The sequence below is a fragment of the Astatotilapia calliptera genome, chromosome 3 (assembly GCF_964374335.1).
Source record: "Astatotilapia calliptera chromosome 3, fAstCal68.1, whole genome shotgun sequence".
Classification (NCBI taxonomy): domain Eukaryota; kingdom Metazoa; phylum Chordata; class Actinopteri; order Cichliformes; family Cichlidae; genus Astatotilapia; species Astatotilapia calliptera.
The window spans coordinates 23,055,492-23,073,147 of NC_137424.1; the positions used below are offsets into that span (position 1 = coordinate 23,055,492).

At 57.1% G+C, this 17,656-nt stretch overlaps 11 non-coding genes across 11 annotated transcripts; all 11 read right to left on the minus strand.

Moving 5' to 3' along the window:
• Positions 1-1,401: 1,401 nt before the first annotated feature.
• On the minus strand, positions 1,402-1,520 carry LOC145427033 (5S ribosomal RNA). Its single transcript, XR_013907757.1, has one exon. It is a non-coding gene; the product is annotated as a 5S ribosomal RNA (ribosomal RNA).
• Positions 1,521-3,009: 1,489 nt separating this feature from the next.
• LOC145426390 (5S ribosomal RNA) lies at positions 3,010-3,128 on the minus strand. The gene has a single exon (XR_013907100.1). It is a non-coding gene; the product is annotated as a 5S ribosomal RNA (ribosomal RNA).
• Positions 3,129-5,322: 2,194 nt separating this feature from the next.
• On the minus strand, positions 5,323-5,441 carry LOC145427601 (5S ribosomal RNA). The gene has a single exon (XR_013908143.1). It is a non-coding gene; the product is annotated as a 5S ribosomal RNA (ribosomal RNA).
• A 1,135-nt stretch (positions 5,442-6,576) lies between these two features.
• Positions 6,577-6,695, minus strand: LOC145427602 (5S ribosomal RNA). The gene has a single exon (XR_013908144.1). It is a non-coding gene; the product is annotated as a 5S ribosomal RNA (ribosomal RNA).
• A 2,005-nt stretch (positions 6,696-8,700) lies between these two features.
• On the minus strand, positions 8,701-8,819 carry LOC145427603 (5S ribosomal RNA). Its single transcript, XR_013908145.1, has one exon. It is a non-coding gene; the product is annotated as a 5S ribosomal RNA (ribosomal RNA).
• A 1,096-nt stretch (positions 8,820-9,915) lies between these two features.
• Positions 9,916-10,034, minus strand: LOC145427203 (5S ribosomal RNA). Its single transcript, XR_013907934.1, has one exon. It is a non-coding gene; the product is annotated as a 5S ribosomal RNA (ribosomal RNA).
• A 1,061-nt stretch (positions 10,035-11,095) lies between these two features.
• Positions 11,096-11,214, minus strand: LOC145427604 (5S ribosomal RNA). The gene has a single exon (XR_013908146.1). It is a non-coding gene; the product is annotated as a 5S ribosomal RNA (ribosomal RNA).
• Positions 11,215-12,075: 861 nt separating this feature from the next.
• On the minus strand, positions 12,076-12,194 carry LOC145426827 (5S ribosomal RNA). The gene has a single exon (XR_013907546.1). It is a non-coding gene; the product is annotated as a 5S ribosomal RNA (ribosomal RNA).
• Positions 12,195-13,766: 1,572 nt separating this feature from the next.
• On the minus strand, positions 13,767-13,885 carry LOC145427605 (5S ribosomal RNA). The gene has a single exon (XR_013908147.1). It is a non-coding gene; the product is annotated as a 5S ribosomal RNA (ribosomal RNA).
• An 861-nt stretch (positions 13,886-14,746) lies between these two features.
• LOC145426828 (5S ribosomal RNA) lies at positions 14,747-14,865 on the minus strand. The gene has a single exon (XR_013907547.1). It is a non-coding gene; the product is annotated as a 5S ribosomal RNA (ribosomal RNA).
• A 1,251-nt stretch (positions 14,866-16,116) lies between these two features.
• LOC145427210 (5S ribosomal RNA) lies at positions 16,117-16,235 on the minus strand. The gene has a single exon (XR_013907942.1). It is a non-coding gene; the product is annotated as a 5S ribosomal RNA (ribosomal RNA).
• Positions 16,236-17,656: the final 1,421 nt, after the last annotated feature.

The window sequence follows — 17,656 nt, forward strand, 5'->3', positions numbered from 1 at the left end:
GTGGCAAGTACCTGAAGTTACGAAGACAATCCTTTAACCATACCTGCATGTTTGCATAATACCCTAACCCAAAGGCTCAGTTTAGCATTTATCTAACAGCACAGGCCCTGGATTGTTGAAGATGGCCTCAGGAACCAGCACAGGGCCTGGTGTGTTGTACATGGCCACAGCTAGCAGCACAGGGCCTGGTTTGGTGAAGATGGCCTCGGCCAGAAGCGCAGGGCCTGGTGTGATGTGAGTGGCCTGAGCAAGAGCCACAGGCCCTGGTGTGGTGTAAGTGGCCTGAGCAAGAGCCACAGGCCCTGGTGTGGTGTAAGTGGCCTCAGCCAGCAGCCACAGGCCCTGGTGTGGTGTAAGTGGCCTCAATAGCAACTAAGGCCCTGGTGTGGTGTAAGTGGCCTCAGCCAGAAGCCACAGGCACTGGTGTGGTGTAAGTGGCCTCAGCCAGCAGCCACAGGCCCTGGTGTGGTGTAAGTGGCCTCAGCCAGCAGCCACAGGCCCTGGTGTGGTGTAAGTGGCCTCAGCCAGCAGCCACAGGCCCTGGTGTGGTGTAAGTGGCCTCAGCCAGAGCCACAGGCCCTGGTGTGGTGTAAGTGGCCTCAGCCAGTGCCACAGGCCCTGGTGTGGTGTAAGTGGCCTGAGCAAGAGCCACAGACCCTGGTGTGGTGCAATTGGCCTCAATAGCAACTAATGCCCTGGTGTGGTGTAAGTGGCCTCAGCCAGCAGCCACAGGCCCTGGTGTGGTGTAAGTGGCCTCAATAGCAACTAATGCCCTGGTGTGGTGTAAGTGGCCTCAGCCAGCAGCCACAGGCCCTGGTGTGGTGTAAGTGGCCTCAGCCAGTGCCACAGGCCCTGGTGTGGTGTAAGTGGCCTGAGCAAGAGCCACAGACCCTGGTGTGGTGTAATTGGCCTCAATAGCAACTAATGCCCTGGTGTGGTGTAGGTGGACTCAGCCAGCAGCCACAGGCCCTGGTGTGGTGTAAGTGGCCTCAGCCAGTGCCACAGGCCCTGGTGTGGTGTAAGGGGCCTCAATAGCAACTAATGCCCTGGTGTGGTGTAAGTGGCCTCAGCCAGCAGCCACAGGCACTGGTGTGGTGTAAGTGGCCTCAGCCAGCAGCCACAGGCCCTGGTGTGGTGTAAGTGGCCTCAGCCAGCAGCCACAGGCCCTGGTGTGGTGTAAGTGGCCTCAGCCAGAGCCACAGGCCCTGATGTGGTGTAAGTGGCCCCAGCCGGTCACTCAGGCCCTGGTGTGGTGTAGGTGGCATCAGCTAGCAGCACAAGACATTGGAAAACAGCCAAAAGCAGTGTCGTTAATGTGCCCTCATTAATGGGCAGCTGCTTTTGGTCTTTTAATACACCCCTTCTCTGGATCAAAAGCGGTTCAATGACATGAAAATCAAAGGCTTACAGCACCAGGTATTCCCAGGCAGTCTCCCATCCAAGTACTAACCAAGCCCAGCCCTTCTTAGCTTCCGAGATCAGACGAGGTCGGGCGTGCTCAGGGTGGTATGGCCGTAAGCTGCTGGCCCCAGCACAATGTCTCAATTTATGGATTCAACTGATTAGGTGGCAAGTACCTGAAGTTACGAAGACAATCCTATAACCATACCTGCATGTTTGCATAATACCCTAACCCAAAGGCTCAGTTTGGCATTTATCTAACAGCACAGGCCCTGGATTGTTGAAGATGGCCTCAGGAACCAGCACAGGGCCTGGTGTGTTGTACATGGCCACAGCAAGCAGCACAGGGCCAGGTTTGGTGAAGATGGCCTCGGCCAGAAGCACAGGGTCTGGTGTGATATGAGTGGCCTGAGCAAGAGCCACAGGCCCTGGTGTGGTGTAAGTGGCCTCAGCCAGCAGCCACAGGCCCTGGTGTGGTGTGGGTGGCCTCATCCAGCAGCCACAGGCCCTTGTGTGGTGTAAGTGGCCTCAGCCAGCAGCCACAGGCCCTGGTGTGGTGTAAGTGGCCTCAGCCAGTGCCACAGGCCCTGGTGTGGTGTAATTGGCCTCAATAGCAACTAAGGCCCTGGTGTTGTGTATGTGGCCTCAGCCAGCAGCCACAGGCCCTGGTGTGGTGTAAGTGGCCTCAATAGCAACTAATGCCCTGGTGTGGTGTAAGTGGCCTCAGCCAGCAGCCACAGGCACTGGTGTGGTGTAAGTGCCCTCAGCCAGCAGCCACAGGCACTGGTGTGGTGTAAGTGCCCTCAGCCAGCAGCCACAGGACCTGGTGTGGTGTAAGTGGCCTGAGCAAGAGCCACAGGCCCTGGTGTGGTGTAAGTGGCCTCAGCCAGCAGCCACAGGCCCTGGTGTGGTGTAAGTGCCCTCAGCCAGCAGCCACAGGCCCTGGTGTGGTGTAAGTGGCCTCAGCCAGCAGCCACAGGCCCTGGTGTGGTGTAAGTGGCCTCAGCCAGAGCCACAGGCCCTGGTGTGGTGTAAGTGGCCTCAGCCAGTGCCACAGGCCCTGGTGTGGTGTAAGTGGCCTGAGCAAGAGCCACAGACCCTGGTGTGGTGTAATTGGCCTCAATAGCAACTAATGCCCTGGTGTGGTGTAGGTGGCCTCAGCCAGCAGCCACAGGCCCTGGTGTGGTGTAAGTGGCCTCAATAGCAACTAATGCCCTGGTGTGGTGTAAGTGGCCTCAGCCAGCAGCCACAGGCCCTGGTGTGGTGTAAGTGGCCTGAGCAAGAGCCACAGACCCTGGTGTGGTGTAATTGGCCTCAATAGCAACTAATGCCCTGGTGTGGTGTAAGTGGCCTCAGCCAGCAGCCACAGGCCCTGGTGTGGTGTAAGTGGCCTCAGCCAGCAGCCACAGGCCCTGATGTGGTGTAAGTGGCCCCAGCCGGTCACTCAGGCCCTGGTGTGGTGTAGGTGGCATCAGCTAGCAGCACAAGACATTGGAAAACAGCCAAAAGCAATGTCGTTAATGTGCCCTCATTAATGGGCAGCTGCTTTTGGTCTTTTAATACACCCCTTCTCTGGATCAAAAGCGGTTCAATAACATGAAAATGAAAGGCTTACAGCACCAGGTATTCCCAGGCAGTCTCCCATCCAAGTACTAACCAAGCCCAGCCCTGCTTAGCTTCCGAGATCAGACGAGGTCGGGCGTGCTCAGGGTGGTATGGCCGTAAGCTGCTGGCCCCAGCACAATGTCTCAATTTATGGATTCAACTGATTAGGTGGCAAGTACCTGAAGTTACGAAGACAATCCTTTAACCATACCTGCATGTTTGCATAATACCCTAACCCAAAGGCTCAGTTTAGCATTTATCTAACAGCACAGGCCCTGGATTGTTGAAGATGGCCTCAGGAACCAGCACAGGGCCTGGTGTGTTGTACATGGCCACAGCTAGCAGCACAGGGCCTGGTTTGGTGAAGATGGCCTCGGCCAGAAGCGCAGGGCCTGGTGTGATGTGAGTGGCCTGAGCAAGAGCCACAGGCCCTGGTGTGGTGTAAGTGGCCTGAGCAAGAGCCACAGGCCCTGGTGTGGTGTAAGTGGCCTCAGCCAGCAGCCACAGGCCCTGGTGTGGTGTAAGTGGCCTCAATAGCAACTAAGGCCCTGGTGTGGTGTAAGTGGCCTCAGCCAGAAGCCACAGGCACTGGTGTGGTGTAAGTGGCCTCAGCCAGCAGCCACAGGCCCTGGTGTGGTGTAAGTGGCCTCAGCCAGCAGCCACAGGCCCTGGTGTGGTGTAAGTGGCCTCAGCCAGCAGCCACAGGCCCTGGTGTGGTGTAAGTGGCCTCAGCCAGAGCCACAGGCCCTGGTGTGGTGTAAGTGGCCTCAGCCAGTGCCACAGGCCCTGGTGTGGTGTAAGTGGCCTGAGCAAGAGCCACAGACCCTGGTGTGGTGCAATTGGCCTCAATAGCAACTAATGCCCTGGTGTGGTGTAAGTGGCCTCAGCCAGCAGCCACAGGCCCTGGTGTGGTGTAAGTGGCCTCAATAGCAACTAATGCCCTGGTGTGGTGTAAGTGGCCTCAGCCAGCAGCCACAGGCCCTGGTGTGGTGTAAGTGGCCTCAGCCAGTGCCACAGGCCCTGGTGTGGTGTAAGTGGCCTGAGCAAGAGCCACAGACCCTGGTGTGGTGTAATTGGCCTCAATAGCAACTAATGCCCTGGTGTGGTGTAGGTGGACTCAGCCAGCAGCCACAGGCCCTGGTGTGGTGTAAGTGGCCTCAGCCAGTGCCACAGGCCCTGGTGTGGTGTAAGGGGCCTCAATAGCAACTAATGCCCTGGTGTGGTGTAAGTGGCCTCAGCCAGCAGCCACAGGCACTGGTGTGGTGTAAGTGGCCTCAGCCAGCAGCCACAGGCCCTGGTGTGGTGTAAGTGGCCTCAGCCAGCAGCCACAGGCCCTGGTGTGGTGTAAGTGGCCTGAGCCAGCAGCCACAGGCCCTGGTGTGGTGTAAGTGGCCTCAGTCAGAAGCCACAGGCACTGGTGTGGTGTAAGTGCCCTCAGCCAGCAGCCACAGGCCCTGGTGTGGTGTAAGTGACCTCAGCCAGCAGCCACAGGCCCTGGCGTGGTGTAAGTGGCCTCAGCCAGCAGCCACAGGCCCTGGTGTGGTGTAAGTGGCCTCAGCCAGTGCCACAGGCCCTGGTGTGGTGTAATTGGCCTCAATAGCAACTAATGCCCTGGTGTGGTGTAGGTGGCCTCAGCCAGCAGCCACAGGCCCTGGTGTGGTGTAAGTGGCCTCAGCCAGAGCCACAGGCCCGGGTGGGGTGTAAGTGGCCTCAGCCAGTGCCACAGGCCCTGGTGTGGTGTAAGTGGCCTGAGCAAGAGCCAAAGACCTGGTGTGGTGTAATTGGCCTCAATAGCAACTAATGCCCTGGTGTGGTGTAGGTGGCCTCAGCCAGCAGCCACAGGCCCTGGTGTGGTGTAAGTGGCCTCAATAGCAACTAATGCCCTGGTGTGGTGTAAGTGGCCTCAGCCAGCAGCCACAGGCCCTGGTGTGGTGTAAGTGGCCTGAGCAAGAGCCACAGACCCTGGTGTGGTGTAATTGGCCTCAATAGCAACTAAGGCCCTGGTGTGGTGTAGGTGGCCTCAGCCAGCAGCCACAGGCCCTGGTGTGGTGTAAGTGGCCTCAGCCAGCAGCCACAGGCCCTGGTGTGGTGTAAGTGGCCTCAGCCAGCAGCCACAGGCCCTGATGTGGTGTAAGTGGCCCCAGCCGGTCACTCAGGCCCTGGTGTGGTGTAGGTGGCATCAGCTAGCAGCACAAGACATTGGAAAACAGCCAAAAGCAATGTCGTTAATGTGCCCTCATTAATGGGCAGCTGCTTTTGGTCTTTTAATACACCCCTTCTCTGGATCAAAAGCGGTTCAATGACATGAAAATGAAAGGCTTACAGCACCAGGTATTCCCAGGTAGTCTCCCATCCAAGTACTAACCAAGCCCAGCCCTGCTTAGCTTCCGAGATCAGACGAGGTCGGGCGTGCTCAGGGTGGTATGGCCGTAAGCTGCTGGCCCCAGCACAATGTCTCAATTTATGGATTCAACTGATTAGGTGGCAAGTACCTGAAGTTACGAAGACAATCCTTTAACCATACCTGCATGTTTGCATAATACCCTAACCCAAAGGCTCAGTTTAGCATTTATCTAACAGCACAGGCCCTGGATTGTTGAAGATGGCCTCAGGAACCAGCACAGGTTCTGGTGTGTTGTACATGGCCACAGCTAGCAGCACAGGGCCTGGTTTGGTGAAGATGGCCTCGGCCAGAAGCGCAGGGCCTGGTGTGATGTGAGTGGCCTGAGCAAGAGCCACAGGCCCTGGTGTGGTGTAAGTGGCCTCAGCCAGAAGCCACAGGCACTGGTGTGGTGTAAGTGGCCTCAGCCAGCAGCCACAGGCCCTGGTGTGGTGTAAGTGGCCTCAGCCAGCAGCCACAGGCCCTGGTGTGGTGTAAGTGGCCTCAGCCAGCAGCCACAGGCCCTGGTGTGGTGTAAGTGGCCTCAGCCAGAGCCACAGGCCCTGGTGTGGTGTAAGTGGCCTCAGCCAGTGCCACAGGCCCTGGTGTGGTGTAAGTGGCCTGAGCAAGAGCCACAGACCCTGGTGTGGTGTAATTGGCCTCAATAGCAACTAATGCCCTGGTGTGGTGTAGGTGGCCTCAGCCAGCAGCCACAGGCCCTGGTGTGGTGTAAGTGGCCTCAATAGCAACTAATGCCCTGGTGTGGTGTAAGTGGCCTCAGCCAGCAGCCACAGGCCCTGGTGTGGTGTAAGTGGCCTGAGCAAGAGCCACAGACCCTGGTGTGGTGTAATTGGCCTCAATAGCAACTAAGGCCCTGGTGTGGTGTAGGTGGCCTCAGCCAGCAGCCACAGGCCCTGGTGTGGTGTAAGTGGCCTCAGCCAGCAGCCACAGGCCCTGGTGTGGTGTAAGTGGCCTCAGCCAGCAGCCACAGGCCCTGATGTGGTGTAAGTGGCCCCAGCCGGTCACTCAGGCCCTGGTGTGGTGTAGGTGGCATCAGCTAGCAGCACAAGACATTGGAAAACAGCCAAAAGCAATGTCGTTAATGTGCCCTCATTAATGGGCAGCTGCTTTTGGTCTTTTAATACACCCCTTCTCTGGATCAAAAGCGGTTCAATGACATGAAAATGAAAGGCTTACAGCACCAGGTATTCCCAGGTAGTCTCCCATCCAAGTACTAACCAAGCCCAGCCCTGCTTAGCTTCCGAGATCAGACGAGGTCGGGCGTGCTCAGGGTGGTATGGCCGTAAGCTGCTGGCCCCAGCACAATGTCTCAATTTATGGATTCAACTGATTAGGTGGCAAGTACCTGAAGTTACGAAGACAATCCTTTAACCATACCTGCATGGTTGCATAATACCCTAACCCAAAGGCTCAGTTTAGCATTTATCTAACAGCACAGGCCCTGGATTGTTGAAGATGGCCTCAGGAACCAGCACAGGGCCTGGTGTGTTGTACATGGCCACAGCTAGCAGCACAGGCCCTGGTGTGGTGTAAATGGCCTCAGCCAGCAGCCACAGGCCCTGGTGTGGTGTAAGTGGCCTCAGCCAGTGCCACAGGCCCTGGTGTGGTGTAAGTGGCCTGAGCAAGAGCCACAGACCCTGGTGTGGTGTAACTGGCCTCAATAGCAACTAATGCCCTGGTGAGGTGTAGGTGGCCTCAGCCAGCAGCCACAGGCCCTGGTGTGGTGTAAGTGGCCTCAGCCAGTGCCACAGGCCCTGGTGTGGTGTAAGGGGCCTCAATAGCAACTAATGCCCTGGTGTGGTGTAAGTGGCCTCAGCCAGCAGCCACAGGCACTGGTGTGGTGTAAGTGGCCTCAGCCAGCAGCCACAGGCCCTGGTGTGGTGTAAGTGGCCTCAGCCAGCAGCCACAGGCCCTGGTGTGGTGTAAGTGGCCTGAGCCAGCTGCCACAGGCCCTGGTGTGGTGTAAGTGGCCTCAGCCAGAAGCCACAGGCACTGGTGTGGTGTAAGTGCCCTCAGCCAGCAGCCACAGGCCCTGGTGTGGTGTAAGTGGCCTCAGCCAGCAGCCACAGGCCCTGGTGTGGTGTAAGTGGCCTCAGCCAGTGCCACAGGCCCTGGTGTGGTGTAAGTGGCCTGAGCAAGAGTCACAGACCCTGGTGTGGTGTAATTGGCCTCAATAGCAACTAATGCCCTGGTGTGGTGTAGGTGGCCTCAGCCAGCAGCCACAGGCCCTGGTGTGGTGTAAGTGGCCTCAGCCAGTGCCACAGGCCCTGGTGTGGTGTAAGGGGCCTCAATAGCAACTAATGCCCTGGTGTGGTGTAAGTGGCCTCAGCCAGCAGCCACAGGCACTGGTGTGGTGTAAGTGCCCTCAGCCAGCAGCCACAGGCCCTGGTGTGGTGTAAGTGGCCTCAGCCAGCAGCCACAGGCACTGGTGTGGTGTAAGTGCCCTCAGCCAGCAGCCACAGGCCCTGGTGTGGTGTAAGTGGCCTCAGCCAGCAGCCACAGGCCCTGGTGTGGTGTAAGTGGCCTGAGCAAGAGCCACAGGCCCTGGTGTGGTGTAAGTGGCCTCAGCCAGAAGCCACATTCACTGGTGTGGTGTAAGTGCCCTCAGCCAGCAGCCACAGGCACTGGTGTGGTGTAAGTGACCTCAGCCAGCAGCCACAGGCCCTGGTGTGGTGTAAGTGGCCTGAGCCAGCAGCCACAGGCACTGGTGTGGTGTAAGTGACCTCAGCCAGCAGCCACAGGCCCTGGTGTGGTGTAAGTGGCCTCAGCCAGCAGCCACAGGCCCAGGTGTGGTGTAAGTGGCCTCAGCCAGTGCCACAGGCCCTGGTGTGGTGTAAGTGGCCTGAGCAAGAGTCACAGACCCTGGTGTGGTGTAATTGGCCTCAATAGCAACTAATGCCCTGGTGTGGTGTAGGTGGCCTCAGCCAGCAGCCACAGGCCCTGGTGTGGTGTAAGTGGCCTGAGCAAGAGCCACAGACCCTGGTGTGGTGTAATTGGCCTCAATAGCAACTAATGCCCTGGTGTGGTGTAAGTGGCCTCAGCCAGCAGCCACAGGCCCTGGTGTGGTGTAAGTGGCCTCAGCCAGCAGCCACAGGCCCTGATGTGGTGTAAGTGGCCCCAGCCGGTCACTCAGGCCCTGGTGTGGTGTAGGTGGCATCAGCTAGCAGCACAAGACATTGGAAAACAGCCAAAAGCAATGTCGTTAATGTGCCCTCATTAATGGGCAGCTGCTTTTGGTCTTTTAATACACCCCTTCTCTGGATCAAAAGCGGTTCAATGACATGAAAATGAAAGGCTTACAGCACCAGGTATTCCCAGGTAGTCTCCCATCCAAGTACTAACCAAGCCCAGCCCTGCTTAGCTTCCGAGATCAGACGAGGTCGGGCGTGCTCAGGGTGGTATGGCCGTAAGCTGCTGGCCCCAGCACAATGTCTCAATTTATGGATTCAACTGATTAGGTGACAAGTACCTGAAGTTACGAAGACAATCCTTTAACCATACCTGCATGTTTGCATAATACCCTAACCCAAAGGCTCAGTTTAGCATTTATCTAACAGCACAGGCCCTGGATTGTTGAAGATGGCCTCAGGAACCAGCACAGGTTCTGGTGTGTTGTACATGGCCACAGCTAGCAGCACAGGGCCTGGTTTGGTGAAGATGGCCTCGGCCAGAAGCGCAGGGCCTGGTGTGATGTGAGTGGCCTGAGCAAGAGCCACAGGCCCTGGTGTGGTGTAAGTGGCCTCAGCCAGAAGCCACAGGCACTGGTGTGGTGTAAGTGGCCTCAGCCAGCAGCCACAGGCCCTGGTGTGGTGTAAGTGGCCTCAGCCAGCAGCCACAGGCCCTGGTGTGGTGTAAGTGGCCTCAGCCAGCAGCCACAGGCCCTGGTGTGGTGTAAGTGGCCTCAGCCAGAGCCACAGGCCCTGGTGTGGTGTAAGTGGCCTCAGCCAGTGCCACAGGCCCTGGTGTGGTGTAATTGGCCTCAATAGCAACTAATGCCCTGGTGTGGTGTAGGTGGCCTCAGCCAGCAGCCACAGGCCCTGGTGTGGTGTAAGTGGCCTCAATAGCAACTAATGCCCTGGTGTGGTGTAAGTGGCCTCAGCCAGCAGCCACAGGCCCTGGTGTGGTGTAAGTGGCCTGAGCAAGAGCCACAGACCCTGGTGTGGTGTAATTGGCCTCAATAGCAACTAAGGCCCTGGTGTGGTGTAGGTGGCCTCAGCCAGCAGCCACAGGCCCTGGTGTGGTGTAAGTGGCCTCAGCCAGCAGCCACAGGCCCTGGTGTGGTGTAAGTGGCCTCAGCCAGCAGCCACAGGCCCTGATGTGGTGTAAGTGGCCCCAGCCGGTCACTCAGGCCCTGGTGTGGTGTAGGTGGCATCAGCTAGCAGCACAAGACATTGGAAAACAGCCAAAAGCAATGTCGTTAATGTGCCCTCATTAATGGGCAGCTGCTTTTGGTCTTTTAATACACCCCTTCTCTGGATCAAAAGCGGTTCAATGACATGAAAATGAAAGGCTGACAGCACCAGGTATTCCCAGGCAGTCTCCCATCCAAGTACTAACCAAGCCCAGCCCTGCTTAGCTTCCAAGATCAGACGAGGTCGGGCGTGCTCAGGGTGGTATGGCCGTAAGCTGCTGGCCCCAGCACAATGTCTCAATTTATGGATTCAACTGATTAGGTGGCAAGTACCTGAAGTTACGAAGACAATCCTTTAACCATACCTGCATGTTTGCATAATACCCTAACCCAAAGGCTCAGTTTAGCATTTATCTAACAGCACAGGCCCTGGATTGTTGAAGATGGCCTCAGGAACCAGCACAGGGCCTGGTGTGTTGTACATGGCCACAGCTAGCAGCACAGGGCCTGGTTTGGTGAAGATGGCCTCGGCCAGAAGCGCAGGGCCTGGTGTGATGTGAGTGGCCTGAGCAAGAGCCACAGGCCCTGGTGTGGTGTAAGTGGCCTCAGCCAGAAGCCACAGGCACTGGTGTGGTGTAGGTGGCCTCAGCCAGCAGCCACAGGCCCTGGTGTGGTGTAAGTGGCCTCAGCCAGAGCCACAGGCCCTGGTGTGGTGTAAGTGGCCTCAGCAAGAGCCACAGGCCCTGGTGTGGTGTAAGGGGCCTCAATAGCAACTAATGCCCTGGTGTGGTGTAAGTGGCCTCAGCCAGCAGCCACAGGCCCTGGTGTGGTGTAAGTGCCCTCAGCCAGCAGCCACAGGCACTGGTGTGGTGTAAGTGACCTCAGCCAGCAGCCACAGGCCCTGGTGTGGTGTAAGTGGCCTCAGCCAGCAGCCACAGGCCCTGGTGTGGTGTAAGTGGCCTCAGCCAGAAGCCACAGGCACTGGTGTGGTGTAAGTGCCCTCAGCCAGCAGCCACAGGCACTGGTGTGGTGTAAGTGACCTCAGCCAGCAGCCACAGGCCCTGGTGTGGTGTAAGTGGCCTCAGCCAGCAGCCACAGGCCCTGGTGTGGTGTAAGTGGCCTCAGCCAGCAGCCACAGGCCCTGATGTGGTGTAAGTGGCCCCAGCCGGTCACTCAGGCCCTGGTGTGGTGTAGGTGGCATCAGCTAGCAGCACAAGACATTGGAAAACAGCCAAAAGCAATGTCGTTAATGTGCCCTCATTAATGGGCAGCTGCTTTTGGTCTTTTAATACACCCCTTCTCTGGATCAAAAGCGGTTCAATGACATGAAAAGGAAAGGCTTACAGCACCAGGTATTCCCAGGTAGTCTCCCATCCAAGTACTAACCAAGCCCAGCCCTGCTTAGCTTCCGAGATCAGACGAGGTCGGGCGTGCTCAGGGTGGTATGGCCGTAAGCTGCTGGCCCCAGCACAATGTCTCAATTTATGGATTCAACTGATTAGGTGGCAAGTACCTGAAGTTACGAAGACAATCCTTTAACCATACCTGCATGTTTGCATAATACCCTAACCCAAAGGCTCAGTTTAGCATTTATCTAACAGCACAGGCCCTGGATTGTTGAAGATGGCCTCAGGAACCAGCACAGGGCCTGGTGTGTTGTACATGGCCACAGCTAGCAGCACAGGGCCTGGTTTGGTGAAGATGGCCTCGGCCAGAAGCGCAGGGCCTGGTGTGATGTGAGTGGCCTGAGCAAGAGCCACAGGCCCTGGTGTGGTGTAAGTGGCCTCAGCCAGAAGCCACAGGCACTGGTGTGGTGTAAGTGGCCTCAGCCAGCAGCCACAGGCCCTGGTGTGGTGTAGGTGGCCTCAGCCAGCAGCCACAGGCCCTGGTGTGGTGTAAGTGGCCTCAATAGCAACTAATGCCCTGGTGTGGTGTAAGTGGCCTCAGCCAGCAGCCACAGGCCCTGGTGTGGTGTAATTGGCCTCAATAGCAACTAATGCCCTGGTGTGGTGTAGGTGGCCTCAGCCAGCAGCCACAGGCCCTGGTGTGGTGTAAGTGGCCTCAGCCAGCAGCCACAGGCCCTGGTGTGGTGTAAGTGGCCTCAGCCAGCAGCCACAGGCCCTGATGTGGTGTAAGTGGCCCCAGCCGGTCACTCAGGCCCTGGTGTGGTGTAGGTGGCATCAGCTAGCAGCACAAGACATTGGAAAACAGCCAAAAGCAATGTCGTTAATGTGCCCTCATTAATGGGCAGCTGCTTTTGGTCTTTTAATACACCCCTTCTCTGGATCAAAAGCGGTTCAATGACATGAAAATGAAAGGCTTACAGCACCAGGTATTCCCAGGCAGTCTCCCATCCAAGTACTAACCAAGCCCAGCCCTGCTTAGCTTCCGAGATCAGACGAGGTCAGGCGTGCTCAGGGTGGTATGGCCGTAAGCTGCTGGCCCCAGCACAATGTCTCAATTTATGGATTCAACTGATTAGGTGGCAAGTACCTGAAGTTACGAAGACAATCCTTTAACCATACCTGCATGTTTGCATAATACCCTAACCCAAAGGCTCAGTTTAGCATTTATCTAACAGCACAGGCCCTGGATTGTTGAAGATGGCCTCAGGAACCAGCACAGGGCCTGGTGTGTTGTACATGGCCACAGCTAGCAGCACAGGGCCTGGTTTGGTGAAGATGGCCTCGGCCAGAAGCGCAGGGCCTGGTGTGATGTGAGTGGCCTGAGCAAGAGCCACAGGCCCTGGTGTGGTGTAATTGGCCTCAGCCAGCAGCCACATGCCCTGGTGTGGTGTAAGTGGCCACAGCCAGCAGCCACAGGCCCTGGTGTGGTGTAAGTGGCCTCAGCCAGTGCCACAGGCCCTGGTGTGGTGTAAGTGGCCTGAGCAAGAGTCACAGACCCTGGTGTGGTGTAATTGGCCTCAATAGCAACTAAGGCCCTGGTGTGGTGTAAGTGGCCTCAGCCAGAAGCCACAGGCACTGGTGTGGTGTAAGTGGCCTCAGCCAGCAGCCACAGGCCCTGGTGTGGTGTAAGTGGCCTCAGCCAGCAGCCACAGGCCCTGGTGTGGTGTAAGTGGCCTCAGCCAGAGCCACAGGCCCTGGTGTGGTGTAAGTGGCCTCAGCCAGTGCCACAGGCCCTGGTGTGGTGTAAGTGGCCTGAGCAAGAGCCACAGACCCTGGTGTGGTGTAATTGGCCTCAATAGCAACTAATGCCCTGGTGTGGTGTAGGTGGCCTCAGCCAGCAGCCACAGGCCCTGGTGTGGTGTAAGTGGCCTCAGCCAGAAGCCACAGGCACTGGTGTGGTGTAGGTGGCCTCAGCCAGCAGCCACAGGCCCTGGTGTGGTGTAAGTGGCCTCAGCCAGAGCCACAGGCCCTGGTGTGGTGTAAGTGGCCTCAGCCAGTGCCACAGGCCCTGGTGTGGTGTAAGGGGCCTCAATAGCAACTAATGCCCTGGTGTGGTGTAAGTGGCCTCAGCCAGCAGCCACAGGCCCTGGTGTGGTGTAAGTGCCCTCAGCCAGCAGCCACAGGCACTGGTGTGGTGTAAGTGACCTCAGCCAGCAGCCACAGGCCCTGGTGTGGTGTAAGTGGCCTCAGCCAGCAGCCACAGGCCCTGGTGTGGTGTAAGTGGCCTCAGCCAGAAGCCACAGGCACTGGTGTGGTGTAAGTGCCCTCAGCCAGCAGCCACAGGCACTGGTGTGGTGTAAGTGACCTCAGCCAGCAGCCACAGGCCCTGGTGTGGTGTAAGTGGCCTGAGCCAGCAGCCACAGGCCCTGGTGTGGTGTAAGTGGCCTCAGCCAGCAGCCACAGGCCCTGATGTGGTGTAAGTGGCCCCAGCCGGTCACTCAGGCCCTGGTGTGGTGTAGGTGGCATCAGCTAGCAGCACAAGACATTGGAAAACAGCCAAAAGCAATGTCGTTAATGTGCCCTCATTAATGGGCAGCTGCTTTTGGTCTTTTAATACACCCCTTCTCTGGATCAAAAGCGGTTCAATGACATGAAAAGGAAAGGCTTACAGCACCAGGTATTCCCAGGTAGTCTCCCATCCAAGTACTAACCAAGCCCAGCCCTGCTTAGCTTCCGAGATCAGACGAGGTCGGGCGTGCTCAGGGTGGTATGGCCGTAAGCTGCTGGCCCCAGCACAATGTCTCAATTTATGGATTCAACTGATTAGGTGGCAAGTACCTGAAGTTACGAAGACAATCCTTTAACCATACCTGCATGTTTGCATAATACCCTAACCCAAAGGCTCAGTTTAGCATTTATCTAACAGCACAGGCCCTGGATTGTTGAAGATGGCCTCAGGAACCAGCACAGGGCCTGGTGTGTTGTACATGGCCACAGCTAGCAGCACAGGGCCTGGTTTGGTGAAGATGGCCTCGGCCAGAAGCGCAGGGCCTGGTGTGATGTGAGTGGCCTGAGCAAGAGCCACAGGCCCTGGTGTGGTGTAAGTGGCCTCAGCCAGAAGCCACAGGCACTGGTGTGGTGTAAGTGGCCTCAGCCAGCAGCCACAGGCCCTGGTGTGGTGTAGGTGGCCTCAGCCAGCAGCCACAGGCCCTGGTGTGGTGTAAGTGGCCTCAATAGCAACTAATGCCCTGGTGTGGTGTAAGTGGCCTCAGCCAGCAGCCACAGGCCCTGGTGTGGTGTAATTGGCCTCAATAGCAACTAATGCCCTGGTGTGGTGTAGGTGGCCTCAGCCAGCAGCCACAGGCCCTGGTGTGGTGTAAGTGGCCTCAGCCAGCAGCCACAGGCCCTGGTGTGGTGTAAGTGGCCTCAGCCAGCAGCCACAGGCCCTGATGTGGTGTAAGTGGCCCCAGCCGGTCACTCAGGCCCTGGTGTGGTGTAGGTGGCATCAGCTAGCAGCACAAGACATTGGAAAACAGCCAAAAGCAATGTCGTTAATGTGCCCTCATTAATGGGCAGCTGCTTTTGGTCTTTTAATACACCCCTTCTCTGGATCAAAAGCGGTTCAATGACATGAAAATGAAAGGCTTACAGCACCAGGTATTCCCAGGCAGTCTCCCATCCAAGTACTAACCAAGCCCAGCCCTGCTTAGCTTCCGAGATCAGACGAGGTCAGGCGTGCTCAGGGTGGTATGGCCGTAAGCTGCTGGCCCCAGCACAATGTCTCAATTTATGGATTCAACTGATTAGGTGGCAAGTACCTGAAGTTACGAAGACAATCCTTTAACCATACCTGCATGTTTGCATAATACCCTAACCCAAAGGCTCAGTTTAGCATTTATCTAACAGCACAGGCCCTGGATTGTTGAAGATGGCCTCAGGAACCAGCACAGGGCCTGGTGTGTTGTACATGGCCACAGCTAGCAGCACAGGGCCTGGTTTGGTGAAGATGGCCTCGGCCAGAAGCGCAGGGCCTGGTGTGATGTGAGTGGCCTGAGCAAGAGCCACAGGCCCTGGTGTGGTGTAATTGGCCTCAGCCAGCAGCCACATGCCCTGGTGTGGTGTAAGTGGCCACAGCCAGCAGCCACAGGCCCTGGTGTGGTGTAAGTGGCCTCAGCCAGTGCCACAGGCCCTGGTGTGGTGTAAGTGGCCTGAGCAAGAGTCACAGACCCTGGTGTGGTGTAATTGGCCTCAATAGCAACTAAGGCCCTGGTGTGGTGTAAGTGGCCTCAGCCAGAAGCCACAGGCACTGGTGTGGTGTAAGTGGCCTCAGCCAGCAGCCACAGGCCCTGGTGTGGTGTAAGTGGCCTCAGCCAGCAGCCACAGGCCCTGGTGTGGTGTAAGTGGCCTCAGCCAGAGCCACAGGCCCTGGTGTGGTGTAAGTGGCCTCAGCCAGTGCCACAGGCCCTGGTGTGGTGTAAGTGGCCTGAGCAAGAGCCACAGACCCTGGTGTGGTGTAATTGGCCTCAATAGCAACTAATGCCCTGGTGTGGTGTAGGTGGCCTCAGCCAGCAGCCACAGGCCCTGGTGTGGTGTAAGTGGCCTCAATAGCAACTAATGCCCTGGTGTGGTGTAAGTGGCCTCAGCCAGCAGCCACAGGCCCTGGTGTGGTGTAAGTGGCCTCAGCCAGTGCCACAGGCCCTGGTGTGGTGTAAGTGGCCTCAATAGCAACTAAGGCCCTGGTGTGGTGTAGGTGGCCTCAGCCAGCAGCCACAGGCCCTGGTGTGGTGTAAGTGGCCTCAGCCAGCAGCCACAGGCCCTGATGTGGTGTAAGTGGCCCCAGCCGGTCACTCAGGCCCTGGTGTGGTGTAGGTGGCATCAGCTAGCAGCACAAGACATTGGAAAACAGCCAAAAGCAATGTCGTTAATGTGCCCTCATTAATGGGCAGCTGCTTTTGGTCTTTTAATACACCCCTTCTCTGGATCAAAAGCGGTTCAATGACATGAAAATGAAAGGCTTACAGCACCAGGTATTCCCAGGCAGTCTCCCATCCAAGTACTAACCAAGCCCAGCGCTGCTTAGCTTCCGAGATCAGACAAGGTCGGGTGTGCTCAGGGTGGTATGGCCGTAAGCTGCTGGCCCCAGCACAATGTCTCAATTTATGGATTCAACTGATTAGGTGGCAAGTACCTGAAGTTACGAAGACAATCCTTTAACCATACCTGCATGTTTGCATAATACCCTAACCCAAAGGCTCAGTTTAGCATTTATCTAACAGCACAGGCCCTGGATTGTTGAAGAAGGCCTCAGGAACCAGCACAGGGCCTGGTGTGTTGTACATGGCCACAGCTAGCAGCACAGGGCCTGGTTTGGTGAAGATGACCTCGGCCAGAAGCGCAGGGCCTGATGTGATGTGAGTGGCCTGAGCAAGAGCCACAGGCCCTGGTGTGGTGTAAGTGGCCTCAGCCAGAAGCCACAGGCACTGGTGTGGTGTAAGTGCCCTCAGCCAGCAGCCACAGGCCCTGGTGTGGTGTAAGTGTCCTCAGCCAGCAGCCACAGGCCCTGGTGTGGTGTAAGTGGCCTCAGCCAGCAGCCACAGGCCCTGGTGTGGTGTAAGTGGCCTCAGCCAGTGCAACAGGCCCTGGTGTGGTGTAAGTGGCCTGAGCAAGAGTCACAGACCCTGGTGTGGTGTAATTGGCCTCAATAGCAACTAAGGCCCTGGTGTGGTGTAGGTGGCCTCAGCCAGCAGCCACAGGCCCTTGTGTGGTGTAAGTGGCCTCAGCCAGCAGCCACAGGCCCTGGTGTGGTGTAAGTGGCCTCAGCCAGCAGCCACAGGCCCTGGTGTGGTGTAATTGGCCTCAATAGCAACTAAGGCCCTGGTGTGGTGTAAGTGGCCTGAGCAAGAGCCACAGACCCTGGTGTGGTGTAATTGGCCTCAATAGCAACTAAGGCTCTGGTGTGGTGTAAGTGGCCTCAGCCAGCAGCCACAGGCCCTGGTGTGGTGTAAGTGGCCTCAGCCAGCAGCCACAGGCCCTGATGTGGTGTAAGTGGCCCCAGCCGGTCACTCAGGCCCTGGTGTGGTGTAGGTGGCATCAGCTAGCAGCACAAGACATTGGAAAACAGCCAAAAGCAATGTCGTTAATGTGCCCTCATTAATGGGCAGCTGCTTGAGGTCTTTTAATACACCCCTTCTCTGGATCAAAAGCGGTTCAATGACATGAAAATGAAAGGCTTACAGCACAAGTTACGAAGACAATCCTATAACCATACCTGCATGTTTGCATAATACCCTAACCCAAAGGCTCAGTTTAGCATTTATCCAACAGCACAGGCCCTGGATTGTTGAAGATGGCCTCAGGAACCAGCACAGGGCCTGGTTGGGTGAAGATGGCCTCGGCCAGAAGCGCAGGGCCTGGTGTGATGTGAGTGGCCTGAGCAAGAGCCACAGGCCCTGGTGTGGTGTAAGTGGCCTCAGCCAGAAGCCACAGGCACTGGTGTGGTGTAAGTGGCCTCAGCCAGCAGCCACAGGCCCTGGTGTGGTGTAAGTGGCCTCA